General features: G+C 36.8%; 1 protein-coding gene across 7 annotated transcripts in view; it reads right to left on the bottom strand.

Annotated features, from left to right (window-relative positions):
* Positions 1-20,620, bottom strand: part of LOC123869656 (CUGBP Elav-like family member 4) — an 895,280-nt gene that overhangs the window by 693,000 nt on the left and 181,660 nt on the right. The window lies entirely within an intron of this gene.

Here is a 20,620-nt window from a genome sequence, read left to right on the forward strand (position 1 = left end):
CTTTTTTGTTATATTCAGATTCGGGCCATTGATTCAAATTTTAAATTTGTAGTAATTATTTTCTCTAATTCAGAAGCTGAGCTCTTTTTCTGGATGCCTATCATTAGGCATCCAGAAAAAGAGGTCATTATCTTTTCGCTAAAAGACAATTTTACGTTGACTGACATGAAAGAAAAGTGCCTAGTAGGCCAATAGACAATTCAGCTAGATGACATCAAAGCAGATTACCCAGTCAGCAGAGAGTCAACTTAGCTGTACGCCATAAAAACAGAATGCACAAGTAGCAAAACGTCTGGAATTGTGAATAGTCTGTATGATTAGAACACCTCATTAGCCAGACGTCAAATTACATAGTTGGATGACATAAACGCTGAATGAGATAGTATCTAAAACGTCTGGAAAAGTAAATAGTCTAAATGGTCTGTTGCTTGCTCCTTTTTTAATTTTTAACCAACTTCCAAAAAGAAGGTGGTTCTCAATTCAGCCTGTTTTTTTACCCCATTGCGGCAAAGCCTAAAGTAAGAGTTATGATTTTAGCAGTCTGTATATGTATGTGTGTGTGTTTGTATCCAGATTCTGTGTGTTCCACCGTAGCGCCGAAACTACTGGGCTGATTTTGATGAATGAGGTGTAAATCCGGGTAACATAGGCTACATTTTATACGAAAAAAATTGACCTAACGGATGTAATATGAAAAAAAGTGGGGGTGAAAAGGTACTACCACTAACTAACAATTGTGCCAGGACTGGTCCTGATGGGATTTTGAAGTTTGAAAAGGTGCAGTTGGTTCTCTATATAACGTAGACCCGCACTAAGACAGGATTTTGAGAAATTTGATCTGTAAATTGACCAAATTATCATACAACAATACTACTTCTCACGAACCTATAAAAGCTACGAACAAACGATTTCAGTAGTTACATTTTATTACTGTTCAGTGTTCTTATCTTTCGATTCAAAACAAGAAAAATTGATACACTGATTTGGCATTCCAAAACGAAGCAACTCTCGTCCTAATAACAATTTAATGTATACTTTAAGAATAACTGCATAAGGTAAGTTTTACAACGAATATTTTAACATCGATATTTTAATGTTAGTATACGTGAGTGAGAACACAAAAGCCACAAAGATACTTTGTATTGACAAAGGCAAACACAATAGGATCTTTCATTTCTTGTAAATTGAACTAGTTTTATGAGAAAAAGTATTAAGTACGTATGAAATTTTGTTTTGCACATTTTCAACTTTTAAGCTGTGACAATAAGGTCTAAGTTGAAGGAATATTTAATAGTATGATTATTTTTTTGATCTATAAAACATTTATGACACTGCAATTTTTAGTCAAACTTATTATTGACTACTTAGTGACGTATATACATAAAAAAACCAGCCAAGTGCGAGTCAGACTCGCGCACCAAGTTTCCGTATCCGTACTCAGGTATTTTTCCGACATTTTGCAAGATAAATCAAAAACTATTATGCTTAAAAATAAATTAAAATCAGTTTTAGAATGTTCAGGTAAAACCCTTTTATATGATACCCCACTTGGTATAGTTATCTTACTTTGAAAATTGAAACGCATTGTTTTTTAATGAACCCATAAATTCATGGTTTTTGCCAAATTTCATGATTCTAGGTCAACGGGAAGTACCCTATAGGTTTTCCTGGCAGACACAACACACACGGACAAAACAGACTGACAGGCGGACAGATAGACAGACATACAGTTAGATAGACAGACAAACAGACAGCAAATTGATCCTATAAGCGTTCCGCTTTTCTTTTTGAGGTACGGAACCCTAATAAATGATATCATTGCATAGCAAGTGAAGAAACTAAAAATTATAACACCTTGGATAAACATTAGGGTGGAGCGAAAAAAAAAAAATCGGTTGTGAGTGATCTAATAGTGAAAAAATAGTGCCTTTTAGACTCAAAATAATCCATGCAAAATATTATTTGATTTGATCTACAGTAACAGCCTCCGCAACATCATTCAATTTTTTAAAAAGTCGATTTTCAGGCTCCATTTTGACGACATGTAAATGCACGAAATTTTAATAAACAGACCTATTTTATCTCCAGAAATTATTGGAAATATAGTTTATTTTCAATACAAAACAATACGTTTGCATAATCTTAAGTTTATAATTTAAAATAAGAGGAGTGAGGGAGCGCGGGAAGGGTTGGTTAGAACACTTGTCGCGTCGTCACTCGTCAGTGCGCTATTGGTTTTCGCTCGTATTAGACCCGTTACATAAAAAACATGCAGAGAACTCGAAGTGCATTTAAATGTCCACTTTTTGGTGATGTTTGTGAGATAAAAGAAAACGTTCTACCTACTTACGAAGATGTAATGAAATACTATGAATGGACGAGACATCAACTAAAGTTGCAATTAGAAACTGCAAAAGAGCCCACATTTTCAGAAATAGCAGATATAGTGACATCTAGGATTGAAAACATATGGCAAACTGCATCTATTCCGATAGTAACACGAACAAGGGTCGTTCAGATTTTGAAAGCATACCATTTAAAATGCAAAAATCTACTCAAATCTGTCAAGAGGCTCTCCCCGGAAAGGTTAGAAAGTTTTCGACAAAGCAGTAAGTTACTTTTTGATATTGCAGCCTGCAAATGTAAAGGTTTCACTCAATGCATTTGTCCCAGGGATAAAAAGGTTCCCAAACAAGAACAGACATTTTTAATCGATCAGAGAACATCTCGAGTCATGGTAATAGGCGGAATCGACGTAACTGTTACAAAAAAGTTGCAAAAGACCCTAAAGAGGAAACAGGATCGAGAGAACCGCCCAACTACAATCTTAAATACATCTGTTATAGAACTTAGTACTTCTCCGGCATCATCTGCGTCTGAAAGGCGTAGTAGTGCAGATAATTCTACTAACACTATAAAAAAACGCGTCCCGAAGAAAAAAAGAAAAAACTCATGCGTCGATTTTCCTACGTTATCGAAGACCTGCGACAGATATGGAGTATCAGATAGAGCAGCTGCAGCGATTGCATCGTCTATTTTGTTCGATATTAAGTCTGATATCGAGGTAATTGACAGACATAAAGTAAGAAGACAGAGAACTAAAACTAGACAAAAGTTAATGAAGGAGGATTCATTCCCAGAATTGTCTGCTTTGTATTTTGATGGGAGAAAGGACAAAACGTTGAAAATTACTAAGAAAGGTGCTAAATACCACAGGACTATGATAGTTGAGGAACATGTCTCACTGATTCAAGAGCCAGGATCGATTTACATGGGGTACGTAGTACCTAATGTTGGCTCAGCTAAAGGGATAGCAACTGCGATGTTACAGTTTCTATCACGTGAAGGTATTCCCCAACAACATCTCATGGCAATCGGTTGTGATGGTACCAATGTGAATACTGGCAAGTATGGGGGTGTTATAAGACTTCTTGAAAAAAGACTACAAAAACCACTCCAGTGGATAATTTGTTTACTCCACATGAACGAACTTCCTTTGAGACACTTGTTTCTTCATCTTGACGGGGGTACTTCAGGGCCTAAGACTTACACTGGATCTTTGGGGAAAGCACTCGAAACTTGTCAACAATTGCCTGTTAAAAAATTTCAGCGCATTGAAGGAGAATTGCTTCCAGAAATGGCTCAAGATTTGAGTACGGATCAACAGTACTTGCACAAGATTGTCACAGCTATACTTACAGGTGATTTCCCTGAAGATCTGGCAAATAAATCTCCTGGCAAAATGTCACATGCCCGTTGGCTCACACGTGCCAACCGAATACTACGTTTGTATGTTACAACAGAGACACCATCAACAAACTTGACAACTTTGGCTACATTTGTTGTAAAAGTTTACGCACCTTCTTGGTTCTATATTAAAAATAAACCATCATGTAAAGATGGCACGCGACACTTATTCAATATAGTTAGGGCCTCCAGGTACCTATCAGAGGATCTGAAAAAGATTATCGACCCTGTCATTCAACGAAATAGCTATTTTGCACATCCCGAGAGCATACTCCTTGCAATGATTACTGACGATAGGAAGCACATTCGCGAACTGGCAGCCCGGCGCATATTAAAGGCACGCAGGATGCCTCAATCTTCAACACCTAGAATGTTTGAAGTACCGCCTATTAATTTGAATGCTTCAACATATATTGATTTAATAAATTGGCAAGAAATATTAACAGAACCACCGATTTTGAAAAACTTGTCTGACCAAGAAATTCAGTACATCATTGAATCAGGCGGTGAGAATGAAGTGTTGTTCATACGGCTACCATGCCATACTCAAGCCGTTGAACGAGCTGTAAAAGTGACGACGGAAGCTGCCACTTCTCAATGCACAAAAAAGTCACGATTAGGTGCAATAAAAGCCAAATTGAAATCTCGGAACGAAATGCCTAAATTTGAGACAAAAAGAGATTTTCGAGCAAATTAATTTTTTTTTTAAATAGTTTCTCATGAAAAAATTGTAGAATTTTTGATTAAAGCTTATTAATAAATATCTGAATTATATATTGTGTATCATTTATCACCAATTTACCATTAAATTAAGCTTAATATTGGGCCATAACTGAGCTAGACTTATTCCATAAAATTCAAATTTTTGAGGTCAGTGCGGAGGCAGAAGATATACATCAAATTAATTGAAAAATAATACTTATTTTAACTTTAGTATAAGGCATCAATCCCCCCCTATTACAACTCAAAATCTCAAAAAAAAAAAAATTTCATACATCTGTGCTCCACCCTAATAAACATCTCGGACTTGAAAGTGGATGTCATTTTCATAATAATCATGATCATCATCATCATCATTATGAGCCCGTGGATGTCTACTGTTGGACATGGGCCTTCCCTAAAGAGCGCCAGCCGCTTTATATCATCAGTCCATCGTGCTGGAGGAAGTCCTACACTACGCTTGCTTATACGCGGTCTCCTCTCATCCTATTTTCATAATAATTAGTACTTTCCCCTAAAAACCTTTAAATTGATATCAATAAAGTTTTTTTTTCCATCTTATCTTCTAATACTTATGCATTTTACAAGTTTGGTTTTTGATCTTTGAGCTACCGGGATAGAACACTCAGATTAATTAATTTTTATTTTCAAATTATAAGTCCTGGTCTATAATGACCTAATATTAGCTTCACTACACTGCAATGTACTGTTTACTGCATTCTTTTTAAAATAATTACTTTTTTAATGTAATAAATGCACAATATAAACTTATCTTAAAATCTAGAAAAATCCTAAATAAAAATACTTTATAACATAGTACTGAATTTACTACTCTATGGCATTCTGTACAATTACAGTATGACAAAATGCTTATGAAACCCGAAACAGGTCCTGCCGCGCTGAGGCGACGGGTATGACTGACAAGATAACGTAATTACGGCCCATAAGACTCAACAATAGGGTCGAAAATTCTTTGTACTCGCTCTGTACGCGATTTGAAGAGAATAAGCGAGGAAGCGTGAAATCAAATAATTTAGAATATAATTTGAAATATAGCACTTACTGTGAAATGATCGGACCGAATTATTTATTTGATTGTTTTACACCTATGGTGAAAGTTACGTCTTTAAGAGCTTTGTCATTAAAGAGAAAAACCCAAAAGTCTAAGGTTTTAGACCAAACTTCTGATTTTTTTTCTATCGAGGAAAGTTTGTCCAATCATGTTTTTATCGGACCAAATCCAAGGGGATATAATGAAAAATATTATATATTAATTTCAAATTTTTCGATCCATGCGTTCCTAACTTAATTCCATTTTAGTAAACTTTAGTATCGACGAAAACGGAGACCGCCGCGTTAAGGAATTTTTAAAAGGGTAGTAGTTCGTAGTGCGCTCCAATCACGGTTTTCGAATTTTTTTCTTTACTTGGGCTATAAGACCTACTTACCTGCCAAATTTCATGATTCTAGGTCAACGGGAAGTACCCTATAGGTTTTCTTGACAGACACGACAGATGGGCAGACGGACAGACAGACAGACATACAAACAACAAAGTGATCCTACAAGGGTTCCGTTTTTCCAAACCTTTATTATTCAGAAGTTTTTATTATTTGTTGCTATAGTGTCAATATAAAATACACATTAAGAGAGCATTTCAATTCTATTACGGTTCACGAGATACAGCCCGCTGAAAGACAGACGGACAGACGGACGAACGGACAGAAAGGCTTAGCCATAGAGTCCTGTCGGCACCCTTATGGGTACGGATACGGAACCCTAAAAAACTGCCTACACATACTCCCACCGCGAAACCAACAGTAAAGGAGTTATAATCGTTACTTTTGTATTCTATTTCTATAGAGTTCCCACGATACGGCGGCGATTACCGTTAAACGAAACTACCCTCAGACCGTAACACAGACCATTACAGATTATGAGGCTTATTACCATGCCTTGCTTTGCCTGAGGTTTAAAAGTGTATCATAAGTTTTAAGTTGCAAAGATTTTTGCTTCAGTAACGCTGTAGCGTAAACGGTATATAGCAGAGTGGTTTAAAATAGGCGGATCTTATTTTACGATTCCTAGCCAGGCAAATCTTCATCAATAAAGGTGGAGACCAAGTATCGGTTTAGAATTAAGATAAATGGATGGTGTGGGTAAAATAGAAGTTTTAAACTCAATTTTTATTTTGAATTACTTGTATGGATTATATAATTTGCATGTATTCACTGCCAGTAAGTACCTCACAGAATTATAAATTTTGGTATCATTCGCGCAAAATGAGAAAGATAAACTTAATTATGAATACGCGGACAGTTCGAGCAAATGAATTCACAAAACGCTAATCCCGCTAATGCGAACAGTATTAAAGCGTCACTAATTACTTAGTAATTAAAAGCTCTCAAAGTTAAGTAAGCGACGAAAAAGTTTCGTACACTCACTTTTTGCTTAACAACTTTCTGTTAAATAATTAAAAGTCTATTTCGTGTGTTTCCTTCGACGGGCTTAGTTAGAACATCTTGCAACGTAAAATTAAAATTCAAATAATTGACGGTCAACCAAGAATCGATCAAGAAAATTGCTCAGCTAATAGTACCGACGCAATGTTGCATGCTTATTGATTTTTTTTCGGATATATCGGTACTTACATAATACTTCAGATACAGAAAACTGAGCCCACAAAGACAGTTAAATAAATAGCAACACTTGTGCGACGCGATAAATAAATAAAATAATAGAAAACAGTGTTCTGTATTTGCACTAAATGAATTAAATGCTCACATACATTTAATATCTGTTCAATTTTCACATCATTAGGCCGAACAGTAGTTATTTGGACGATTTTAATTCCCATATAATGCGGGAACTATTATTCCATTTGCAATAATATTAAGGTTATTTATGTAGATACTAGATACCGTTTTGTTATGGATTCGTTGATTAAATTTACACACCATTGCTTCTAGTAGGGTTGGGTTAGGACTCGAGATGGACCTTGGTCAGAAAGGTCGGGGACAGACATGCCCATGATTACTGCATGCCGACTTGAGAAGAGCTTCTGTGCGATAGACACGGGGATCTGTCGTCCGATAAGAAAACAGTCCTCGAGTCGGGAGGCGCACCTTTGTATTCCTGGTGTGCCTCGGATGGTGTATAAGGGGCTTTATTGGTACCTGAGCAGGCGCCTGAGGGTTTGGTCCGTGGGGTTTTAGTCGGTTAGAGTCCAATATAACCTCCACACCTCCTCATTGATCGGTTTATATTCAAATGAGAATCAAACCACGTTTGTATGGTGAGTGCTGGGAGCCCGCTAAAAAAACTTCTATTAACTCCTTTCACGCACAAACTATGGATCAAAAGCATTATATCTTTACCCATATTGTAAATGCGAAAATGTGTTTGTTTTTGATTTGTTGTCAATCACGTTACAACGGGGTAACTGATCGAAGTGATGTTTGTATGGGTACCTATAGTTAAAAACATGGAAAGTGATATAGGCTACTGTTTATCCTGGAAAATGAAATAGTGCCACAGGATTTTCAAAAATGTAAATCCACGTGTACGAAGTCCTATCAGCTAGTAGTATATAAAACTACGACGAACATAGTCCATGTAAAAAAAGTATCAAGATTATAATGGGAGTGAATAAGGCGATATTAAATATAATATCGCCAGCGCAATAAAGGATCAAGACGTCTCGCTGTCTCATTATCCCGGCAGGTGACTATCGATTGACTTTTATATTTGAATGGTCGCTTACCGCTTTCAGTCTTTTCCTACCTTTGTAGGTAAATACCGCATTTAGCGAGATTTATATTTACCTAACTACGTATTTTTAACCCACGACCCAAAAGGAGGGGTGTTATAAGTTTGACGTGTGTATCCTGTATCTGTCTGTGGCATCGTAGCTCCTAAACTAATGAACCGATTTTATTTTTGTTTTTTTTTTGTTTGAAAAGTGGCTTGATCGAGAGTGTTCTTAGTTATAATCCAAGAAAATCGGTTCACTTGTCGGGGATGTTATAAATTTACACTTGTAGCGTCAACTCTTTTACCAGTAGAAAGCTTTATTATTTTTGAGTGACATAGGCTATTTTATTTTAAAAAATAGAGATCCCTTTGAAAAATGTAATAAGCTACCCGTACGAAGCCGGGGGGGTTGCTAATTCATACTAATATTATAAATGCGAAAGTGTGTCTGTCTGTCTGACTGTCTGCTATCTTTTCAGGGCCCAACAGTTTAACCGATTCTGACGAAATTTGGTACAGGGTTATCGTATAACCCGGGAACGGACATAGGCTACTTTTTATCCCGGAAAATCAAAGAGTTCCCACGGGATCTTTAAAACCTAAATCCACGCGGACGAAGTCGCGGGCATCCTCTAGTTAGGTATAAACGTATTTTATGGTCGTACAAATTTCACTATTCTTATCAGACGATTAAGCTCTGATTACCCCTCGATTAAACTATTCAGATCTATAAAGTTTTATGAATGCGATTGGACACTTTTATTACCCGAGGCGCGTTCACACTTAGCATCTGTTTCCATTGCTCTCAAACGATATTTCAATAGGACCTCGACAGAAAGTAGTGTTCTCTGTCATCCCCATACTGTGATTTAGAATGGTTTATGGATCTGTCTGGACAGTTTTATCACTTTTAACACATTCTTTTCTCTTGTTTTATTTTATAATGGCAAGCAAAGATATTTAAATTTAGTTCAGTAACAGTTATTTGAGTGCCTTGAAATGCATACCTATACGACCATATGAATTTGAATTATTTCATTGATTCAAAATATTGACAACTCAGATTGACTGATTGACACTTTTTGACACTTGATAGTAATCTCGAGTTAGAAGTGGGACTAAAAATAACCTGGAAAACCTACAAACAAATTAAAATAATAAAGAAATTAGGACTAAATAAATTATCGTTACTGAGAAAGACTTTTAAAGTTAACATGACTGCCTTAGTGAAGAAACAGCGTTTCCACAAAATTAATATTAAACAAAATTCAGAGTCGGTAAGAAGTGGGTACTGCCGATAAAAGTTAACTGTGAAATAACAGTGGGTTTTTAGATTTACAAATTACCTAATAATTGTAATGTCAATAACCCTTCCTTTTGGCTTTGCCGCAGTCGGGTAAAAATTAAAATTCCCTGATTTATAAATTAAAATCATTGACATTAGTTTAATTTTTACATCTATCTAACATTATTAACATTAAGATGTTAGTGACGTGACCTTGAAGTTTTACTTTTTACCCATCCCAAAATCCCCTAACGCGCATAAAGAAGTTCTCATTTCAATATTGTCAAATAAAAGTAGCAACATAAAACCCAACGGTAAAAGTGAAATCTACTGAAGAATTCAGTAGCATTTTATTTACAAAAGATCTATCTAAACACTGTTCAATGTCGGGGCGTGAAACGGCTTTAATATTTAACTATTTGAGCGCCCGTTTTTTCACACGGTCCGTTATAATGTAAACAAACTCTTATCTGTACAGCGCATTCACGGATCAGGCTGAAATTACACTGCAAATGTTAGGTCGCCATCAAATGGAGGTACAGACGAGGCTTATAGTAATAGGGCTAGATCTAAGCTAGTTTTACCTAGGTACATCGTATATCATCAATGTAGTAGGTATCCCTGTACCTGGATTTATATATTTTTAATCCCGTGGCACTTTTTTGATTTTCCGGGACAAAAAGTAGTGTGTCCGTCCCTAGGATGCAAGCCCTGTAACAAATTTACTTAAAAAATCAGTTAAAAAGCATTTAAAAACTAGCAGATAGACACACACTCGCATTTATAATATTAAGTATAGATTAGTAGTTTCAATAGATTGTTAAAGCACTGACCCTTAAGAAATGTGACCTTAGTTTAGAGGTCCAAATAAGAATTAGACTGTAGGTATCACTTACTTTACTTCACATAATGAACACTAAAAGTATCGTGGCAAGTAAATAATGCATACATTTTTAGCCATTTTCTTTTCTTGGAGGCTTTACTTTGTATCGTTAAGCTACTCGAATTCCATTAGCCAGCCTCTTACCATTACTAAGTCATTCGCAAAGGGATGCTCCAACATTAATAGTGTGGGAGCTGGAGGCAATATCTTTTAAGTAAATACACCGCCTTAAGAAAAGTAATTCTGTCTCGCAAAGCGATACTTCACTTATACTACGTATTATTAGAGTTACTTACTTCTCTTATAGCACGATAGAGTCCCCAGTGTTTTGCGCAGGAGATAATTTAACACACAAGTGAGTGCGCAAACAGAGGTGCAACCCTATTTCCTTGTTTATTGATATTCAATGATAGTAATCGATGAAATGTCAATCTGACATAACTGGATACAAATCAGGCTAAGGACCGACATTTTGTACTCACTTTCCGAGGTATGAGCGTATAAAACCCTCAATTTTCCACTGTCAGCGGATTGCTACGCTAATATTATAAAGGCGAAAGTTTGTGTATATTTGTGTTTGTTTGTTACTCTTTCACGTAAAAATTACTGAACTTTGGCTGAAATTTGGAATGGAGACAGATTATACCCGTGATTAACAGATAATCTACCTTTTATCTCGGAAAATCAACGAGTTCCTATGGGATTTAAAAAAAAAGCTAGTAGGCCATGAACCGTACCTACTTAATAGGTAGATTTGAAGTTCGTTCATTTCTATTGCCGCTATATTAAAACAAACAATAAAAAACCAAGATGGTGAATTTCAAAATGGGCGCTTTGCAAATTAGAAATAAAATAAAAAGTGCATAGCTTTAATTTTTGTATGATGGTACCCAAAACATGACCTGTTTTATTATTTCTGGTATAAAAAAGCCAATTTTTATTAAATCAAGAAAATCACAATCGTTATATCATGTCCTACCGGCTCTTAAGCTAAAATTAATAAACTAAACGGATAAACCTAAGTGAAACGCAGAGCCCCACTCTATTCATTACCAACTATCGAGTCCACAACTAAATCCGTTCGGATATCGGGTTTGATTCCCCGTTTAAAGTCGAATAGGGCGGAAATGGGCCGCTTTTGAAGCTTCACGTTCGAATCGTAGGCGGGAAACCAGGAAATGGAATTTTTCTGGATGCGTCTATATTTTTGTGCCGGCTTATTTCATTCTGGTAGAGTTATTTATGTGCTCCTATTTTCATTGGTTTTGATTTATAGACCGGATTGATATTTTAAAGGCGAAAAATCCAAATAGATATTTATTATTGTACTGTGTTCCCATTTCTTAGTTCTAAGTTTGTTTTTTTAAAAGGCCCGAGCCCTTTATACTAAAACTAGATGATGCCCGCGACTTCGTCCGCGTGGATTTAGGATTTTTTTAATTCTCGTGGGAACTCTTTGATTTTACGGGATATAAGTAGCGTATGTCCATCGCCGGGATGTAAGCTAACTGTGTACTAAACATCAAAACCGGTAACACTATTGGACCGTGAAAAGCTAGTGCTCTACCCATTGCCGCTTCTGCTTCGCAATCAATTGATTCTTTTAAACCTTTATTTATCCATACTGATATTATAAATGCGAAACAGTGTCTGCCTGTCTGTTTGTTTGTCTGTCTGTCTGCTACCTTTTCACGGTCCAACAGTTTAACCGATTCTGACCAACTTTTGTACAGGATTAGCTTATAATATCCTGCGGACGGACATATGCTACTTTTTATCCCGGAAAATCAAAGAGTTCCCACGGGATTCCCAAAAACCCATCCGCTTAACCGATTTGTATGAAATTTGATACCGAGGTAGCTTGCGTCCCTGTAATTGATATAGTTAACTTTTTAACCCGGAAAATAAAACAGTTCCCACGGGATCTAGCCTAAATCCACGCGGACGAAGTCGTGGGCGTCCTCTAGTGTTCCTATAAGAGCCCTATGTTCAGCTGTGGACGTCTATTGATTGACAATGATGATGAAGATGATGAATTGATGCGAAGTCGCAGGCAAAAGCTGTACACAAATGAATGTGCCTATAACCCGCCTGCCTATTCAAAGTGTCGGATTTTCAATTATTCGTCGCTTCCAACAAACGTATAGCTGTGAGGGTAGAACGGAAATAACGCGCTTAATAGATTCGCCTCGGCTCAAAGCGCTGACAACGGCTAATCTATTTATGGGAAAACACATTGCGACTGTTTTGTCTGCCGTCTGAAATCCATACTTAATCCATATCCATACTTATAATATTATAAATGCGAAAGTGTGTCCGTCTGTCTGCTTGATTTTCACGGCCCAACAGTTTAACCAATTTTGATGGAATTATATATTGATGGATAATATTAACCCTCCTGAAAAATAATTTAATTGAATTTTTGGTTTTGGGTCAACGTTCTGCACTAAATACCAAAATTTCATGTCTGTTACTCATTTAGTCTACGAGCTAGAGACCTATGACATGCGGACAAACAGATAGACAGCAGAGTGACATGAATAGGGCTCCGTTTTTAGCCTTTGGGTACGGAACTCTAAAATCACATGGTCTCTAGTTCCTATAGAAATGCAACTTGCATAATACAGCCTTAACATTGTAGCAGCAGATATCTCTACATTACACTAGAACCAAAAAGATGTAATAAAATGTTTTATGAAGTCTAGACCTACCTATATTGCTACTGCTGTAAAAATGAAAATATTTAAATCGATCACAAACATCAAACGAGTCGAAGGGAGCCGCCGCGCGCTGGATCCAAGAGGCGTAAGACGATGGCATATGGAAGCCCCTACAAGAGACAATAGGTCCGCTGGACATAGACATAGGTCTATCGTTTTTTTTTTTAGTAAAAATAGCGAGCAAACCAGCAGGCGGGTCACATGATGTTAAGTGATTACCGCCGCCCATGAACATATTTTGCAGTAGGTACTAGAGGTACTTTGACGATGATGAGATGATGATTAACGTAAATCGCTGGACATAGACATACGAGTAGGTCTATCGTTTATTCTTTGATAAAAATAGCGAGCAAACCAGCAGGCGAGTTACCTGATGTTAAGTGATTACCGCCGCCGATGAGCATATTTTGCATTACTAGAGGTATTATGGTATGATGATTAACGAAAATCGAGGGCCAACAAAGAAGAAGACAGTATAGTTAATAGATTCGCTGCGACATAGCGTCGACAAGGGATAATCTATTTACGAGGAGGCGTCGCGACGGCTCTGCGGTGCACTCACATTTGCATGATTGCGTTTTTGTGTGTTTGCCATTGAATTTTAATGTGAGTAATGAGGTTAAACAATTCAAGCTAAAGAGGGTAGACTAGCTGGATAGATGTTCACAGAACGAGTAGTAGTTCCTAAAGCGCAACACACATTAATAACGTCTGGACACCGGGATAGGTTTGGCTGTCAGTTTTTTAAATGAAGACCAAGCCAAATCATATCATTTTTTAGGGTTTCCTTAAAGAGAAAAGGAACCCTTATAGGATTACTTCGTTATCTGTCTCTTTTTCTGTCGTGATGAAAATGATTTATACGCGGATTAAAATATTTAAAAAAATATAGCCTTGAAGTGAATATTTTACTAGCGCAATGATAATTCTCTCTGGCAATGATCTTGGATCATCAATCAAGTAGGTGAGTAAGGGTTAAAGGCACAATCTCTTAGAATGTTTGTAAAGTATAATTTTTACAATGTTCAGTGAACTCTATTTTTTATTATATTAAGTTTGCATTTTTAAAATACGGTTATAAATAAATAAATAAAAGTTTATTTAGCTCAACAAAATCACAAAAAAAAAAGAATAAAAATAAAAATACAATTCATACAAATTATCAACTAAACTTAAAACTAGAAAATACTTAAGACCACTATTGTGTCTGTGAGCGAAAACTCACACTTGTGTTAGGTACTTACTTAGGTATGTATACCTATCTTTTTACTTACAATAAATAAATGACAGGTCCAATAAATGACTGTTCCGCAACTTACCTGAAAATAAAAAAAAACAAATTGAGTGCATACTCATCAATCATTTGGTTAACAACAGAAATCCTATTACGAAACACATTCACAACGAACGAAATGCAATTGCGATTTTATGCAGAATTTTTATAAATACGTCAGTTTGAAATACATGATGTCACTGCAATTTTTTGTAACGATATTTCATTTCTTCTATACTAATATTATAAAGAGGAAACCTTTGTATTTTTGTATTTTTGTATGTTTGTATTGAATAGGCTCAAAAACTACTGGACCGATTTCAAAATTTCTTTTACCATTACTTAGAGGTATTCTTCCGAATCCGTATAGGCTATATTTTATCCCGGAAAATATAAATGTCCACCCGTGCGAAGCCGGGGCGGGTCGCTAGTCAATTATAAGGGCAATAGCTTACTAGACCGGTGGGTCACAATTTTGGTAAGGATCACTAATATGACTGGTGTAATTGGGTTTAAAGGAAGAAGGAACTATTTGAATGTTACTTTGCCTGCGCTGAGTGGTTGCGATAAGTATTTATAGCACCTAAAAAACCAGTGATCATGACCAAAAATAACATGATATGGATATGCCTGGTGAAAACTGAATATTGATCAGTGAGTACAACTAGCACTTACCATTATCTGCCATATCTAGGCAGCCACTGAAAATTCAGTCTTAGCGGCCACTGAAAATCAGCGCTGGGGCATCTGGCACCTTAGATGTTCACCATTGAGGTATGTGTCTGAGCCTGACGTCTCAACGTAAGCTGAGTGGCCTACATGTTCGAGGTGTTACACTGCTCTACGAGATGATATTGTGCACACTAGAATGGGTAAACTGTGTTAGGTACGGTCGGCCTCAGAATTCATGTAGCCATTCCGCGAAGCTAATGCATCAAAAACCTGCCGCACTTATGACCTTTTTTCTATAAACATGCCACACACACCTAGACGCATGTGCATAATATGATCATCAAGGTGCTACACGACTTATGGCCTTTGACTGTACATGCCTCGAATAAACTCTTTTCTTTCTTTTTTTCATATCCATATCATGTTATTTTGGTCTCCATCACTCGTCTTTCAAGCGCTGGTGCTTTGATTAGTCTACACCATTCGCCACTTTTTTAGTAAGTAAGGTATAAGTATTAATGTTTTTTTATAAGAGAAACTCTAGTTTCAGCAACAAATTTTAATATCAATTGTGACAATCGCAAATCATAATGCAATAAATCCCCAAGTTTCGTAATACTGCCAACAAAAAGATCCGCGATACCGTCATTGGCCGGGCGCCATTTTATTATTATGATACATTTGTTTCATTCGTACTCAATGGGATCCATTAAGGTCTTTGATCTACGATTATGTGAAGATAAATTTCAGTGAGCGTAGATCAAAACTTTTAAAAGGATTGATCCATTTGTGCCATTGCACACGAGCTATTAGGGCATTACGTTTGATTGTAATAGTCATTTCTGATAGGATTTTGTTATTGCCAGCTCTTTTTTTTATTAAATATTGGACACATACATAGTGTAATATGACTCACCTGATTTAGGTAGGTTTATGGGGAAATTATTATTAGGTATGTAAAAGCAGTCTGAACCGTACCGAAAAATATTTGTCCATATTTCAACTTCTTCTTCCTCCCTTCAGAATCGTAAACAAACATTGTTTATTTTCAACAAATTTCGAAAAAGAACGATACATGTAAATAAACCTAGGAAATAGTTGTACATAATGTTTCAAATTTTTTGTGCTCAATCCAAACCAATATTATGAATGCGAAGTTATGTCTGTCGATCTGTTACCTTTTCACTGTCTATAAATTTTAATGGATTTTGTGGAGAAAGACAGACATAGGCTATCATTAACCCCGGAAAACCAAAGGTTCTTAAAAACCTAAATCCACGCAGACAAAGACGCGGTCATCATCTACATATTACAGTACAAATGAAAGTATAATACTTATCCAATAATGCGTGTCAGTCTATAGACTAGTCAAATATGCATAACAGAAAGAATCTATGGAAATTACAACACTTCCCGTAAAAAGCCGAATTCAGCCACCGCGCTTTAGTCAGGTATTTCTAAAATTTTCATATTTTTCGTCAAATTTTGAATAAAATAACGTAGGACTGGGTGTAAAAATTTCGTTTTCCTATTTTTGATGGCGCCTAACATTTTTGCGGAGCTATTTCGTAAAATCAGAATTTATTACGTCACTGATCCGCTTTTAAGCAAGGCTTTTAAAGCGCCGCTCCAAATATGTAAAAGGATGATGAATGAGACATCGCAGCGCGGAAAAACGGTCACTACGATGTAATTTTGTGACGAGCATTTGCTTCAACATTTTCATAATATTAGGCTAAAGGCTTTAATACGACTACTTTATTACTAGAGGTTCACCCCGAACTGAGGCCTTGCGGTATCCCATGATTCCCATAAGATAGTTTTAACTATAGGTACGGATAAATCCAAAACCATAGGAGACACAAGGAAACTGAATCAAGAACTTAGGTCTTTTTTTTGAACACAATTTTGTCAAAACGCGCTTAGTATGCGAGCTTCTATGAAATACTGGCATGTGACGTCACAATGATTAGAAGTGTTTTTTTAACCCCCGACCCAAAAAGGGGGGTGTTATAAGGTTGACGTGTGTATCTGTGTATCTGTCTGTGGCATCGTAGCTCCTAAACTAATGAACCGATTTTAATTTAGTTTTTTTTTTTAAAGGTGGCTTAATCGAGAGTGTTCTTAGCTATAATCCAAGAAAATCGGTTCTGCCATTTGAAAGTTATCAGCGCTTTTCTAGTTACTGTAACCTTCACTTGTCAGGGGTGTTATAAATTTTTAATTTACATTTGTTACTTTAATCGATAATTTAAAATTACACCTAATACTGACGCAGAACGTGGATTTTACGTATTATGGAAGACCCTCTATTTAATAATCACTGAGAAACAATTTATTTTTGATAGACAAGTATAAACTGAAAGTGGTTAGTTATTAGTACTTTCGAATCTAGTTAGCGATAAGTAAAAGCTAACAACAAAAGAAATAAACGCGCCCTTGTTTAAACAACACTTGACGTCGCCCGCCTGTAGCGACTGTAATAGGCTTTACTTCGTCTGTTTGTACGGCTTACCGCCAGAACTGACGCGTTTTGACTTTAAAATGTTTTACCTATAAACTCTACAATTGTGACTTTAATTCTAATGTTTAGTTAATTTCAAACATTAAATGCCGACTCGCATGTAGTCGAAATTCCATGCTCAAAGCCTCCTTATCCATACTCCATACTAATATTATAAATGCGAAAGTGTGTATGTCTGTCTATCTGTCTGTCTGTCTGCTACCTTTTCACGGCCCAACAGTGTAACTGATTCTGTCGACATTTGGTACAGGGTTAGCTTATAACCCGGGGACGGACATAGGCTACTTTTTATCCCGGAAAATCAATGAGTTCCCGCGGGATTCCTAAAGACCCATCCACTTAACTGATTTGTATGAAATTTCGTAGTAGCTTGCGAACCTAAAATCGAAATAGGCAACTTTTTATCCCGGAAATTCAAACAATTCCCATGGAACCTATAAAAATCTAAATCCACGCGGACGAAGTCGCGGGCATCCTCTAGTTCCATATAATTTAAACCTCAAGAATGTGAAATGCCCTTCTGGCGTTAACTCTTCCCTCCACTTTTAATATGGGTACCTTCAAGTCAAGAGTGTGTAGATCTTCTAGGCAAGCGCGCTCAATCTTAGAATGCATCGTCAGTTACCTGCAGCTCTCATTGCAGCCAAGCGCATAGATATAATTATCACCTTCATAACAATCCTCAACCATTTTACGTCATAAAAAATAAGTGTACAGAAACCAAAATATACAAAGAATCAAAACCGCAAAAAAAGGTCTGTATGGTTCAGCATACGACATGCTTCATCTGCCCTCCCACTGCCAAGCATGCAGGAAAAGCCAGCCACCAAGCAAGCCCCAAATATTACCACGAAACACCACACAAATCCACCAGAACACACTCGACGCACGGTTCGCTCCGACACCGGAGCAACCTCAGGAGATGTAGACCTTACAATGCACAATTGCGAAGTAAAACTTTAGCGGATGATAATTAGGTACAGCAAATGAAGCTTTTGATTCTTTATAGGACTTCGTCTGTGTTGGTGTTAGCTGGCGGGCGTGCTCTGCCTTTTTGGAGTGTTTTTTTTTTTTGTTAAAACTGACTAGAAAGCGCTCTAAGGGGGTGCCGTGGGTATGTCGGCGAGCGCCGGCACAGACGGGTCCATATTTGTATAGTTTAACGAACTTGTTACAAATAATTATAAACTTGACATTGGCTAATCTTTGTAAAGCCAGACGAAAGAGAAAAAAAAAAGATTCTTTATATATCATGGACTTCCACAAAGTAACACCTGTTTCTATACAATAGTCCTACATAAACCGGTTGTTGAACAATTTGCCTCAATAAATCCAAACCACCAAGTATAATCGCAGTACCAAATACCTCCGTTGGTATTCATAAAGATTCGCCGGTAGCGCGGTAGGCAGGCGTTGATTGGAGGAATTATGTTTTGAGGAACGCAATTGCATTAGCTAATGTACCGGCAATGAAGATGAGTATCATTTTTGTGGATATAAAGATACTAGATGTGACATTTCTTTAATGAAATCTATGCAAAAAGTTGTAGGTAGAGATCTCCTATAGATATTTAAAAGCTTCCCTGTCCACTTTTACTTTATTTTTCTTCTCTTTATGGTTACAAGTTTCTGGTACAAAAAAATAAAAAATTGCGACCATTGTAGCTACCAGTCAACCTTAGGTAGGTGTGTGGGTGTTATACTAATGAATACTTAAATATACCTTTAGAAGAGAGACCTTTAGAAGAGATTTCGGCTTCGTAGAGCATTGTCTCTGTCACTCATAGAGTTAAAATAGAACGTGAGAAGTCAATGCGTACGGACCACCTTTAATAATATTCTTTTTGTTAAAGTAATAGACAAAGGATAAGGATAGGAAGGAAGGACAATAGTAAGAAAGAAATGGGCGGACACAGTTCAAAAAATCGATTTACATTGGTACATCCTCTAATAAATATTGACAGACGACATTTATTATTATTAGTTAATAAAGAAGTGCTGCCGTAAGGCCGTAGTGTATGGAAGCGTCTACAAGAGACCTCTATATCCAGCAGTGGATATCTATCAGTCGCGAACAACGTTGATAACGATTTACTTACCGACAAAAACTTCAAAGGAATCCAAGATCAAATTAAAGCATGGAAATCCAGCCGTATGCATGAATTTATGTCAGACTTCCAACTTGTCTCCACTCAACACAAGCGGTACCTTTGTAAGCTCACCGAGTACACTTCACTCAAGTCGGTTCAAGTTTGGCCACAGATTAGAAAATACGTAGAGCCCACCTACATATGAAGTGATATTACACACACTGTAATGTGCCTTAATATAGGTAGGTGGAGCTCACTTGGTCACGCGCCCCAACAAATATACCTACAGAAGCGGCCTTGGGATTTAGCTCCAAGGATGGCAGGGATGGTTGAGAAATTGTTACCGACGTAGCTTTGTGGTTTCCATGCTACATGACCGTTCTGTACCTGAAAGGTACTACAAAGTATTCTGTGGTGCGTGAAACCTATAATTTCGTAAAATAATCCAACTTATCGAGTTATATCTAGGCAATTTTACATCAACAGCAACCACATTAGCCGACTACCAACCGAATAATGTTCAGTTATGGCTAAAATTTTCGGATTTCGTGTAATTGTGATTTACTCGCTGCAACCGATTTGATATACGATAAAGTTATCGCGAATCGGTGAGCCTTTGAAAGGTTGGGTTATTTTCAGTGGATTTCGGGCGGTGGGGCGGAAATATTGGGTTATGTGCGGTGGGGTTAGTTACTGCGCTTTGTTGCTTTGCAAGTGTGAATTGCGAAGCTAATTTTCGGTTAGGTAACTTAATTTTGCTTTCGCGTACACGATGGTATCTGTAATAACATTTCGCTTATCTAGGAAATCTTATATCTACATTCCTGATCATATTATCTCTCCGAAATAACATTTTCATACAATTGTTTTTTTTAACTTAAATGCGACTTAATAAAGCTCAAGGCAAGTCTTAAATATCAATGTCAAAGTTTCAAAGTTGTAAATTCGAATCTTA

This window comes from Maniola jurtina, chromosome 11 (genome assembly GCF_905333055.1).
Source record: "Maniola jurtina chromosome 11, ilManJurt1.1, whole genome shotgun sequence".
Taxonomy (NCBI): domain Eukaryota; kingdom Metazoa; phylum Arthropoda; class Insecta; order Lepidoptera; family Nymphalidae; genus Maniola; species Maniola jurtina.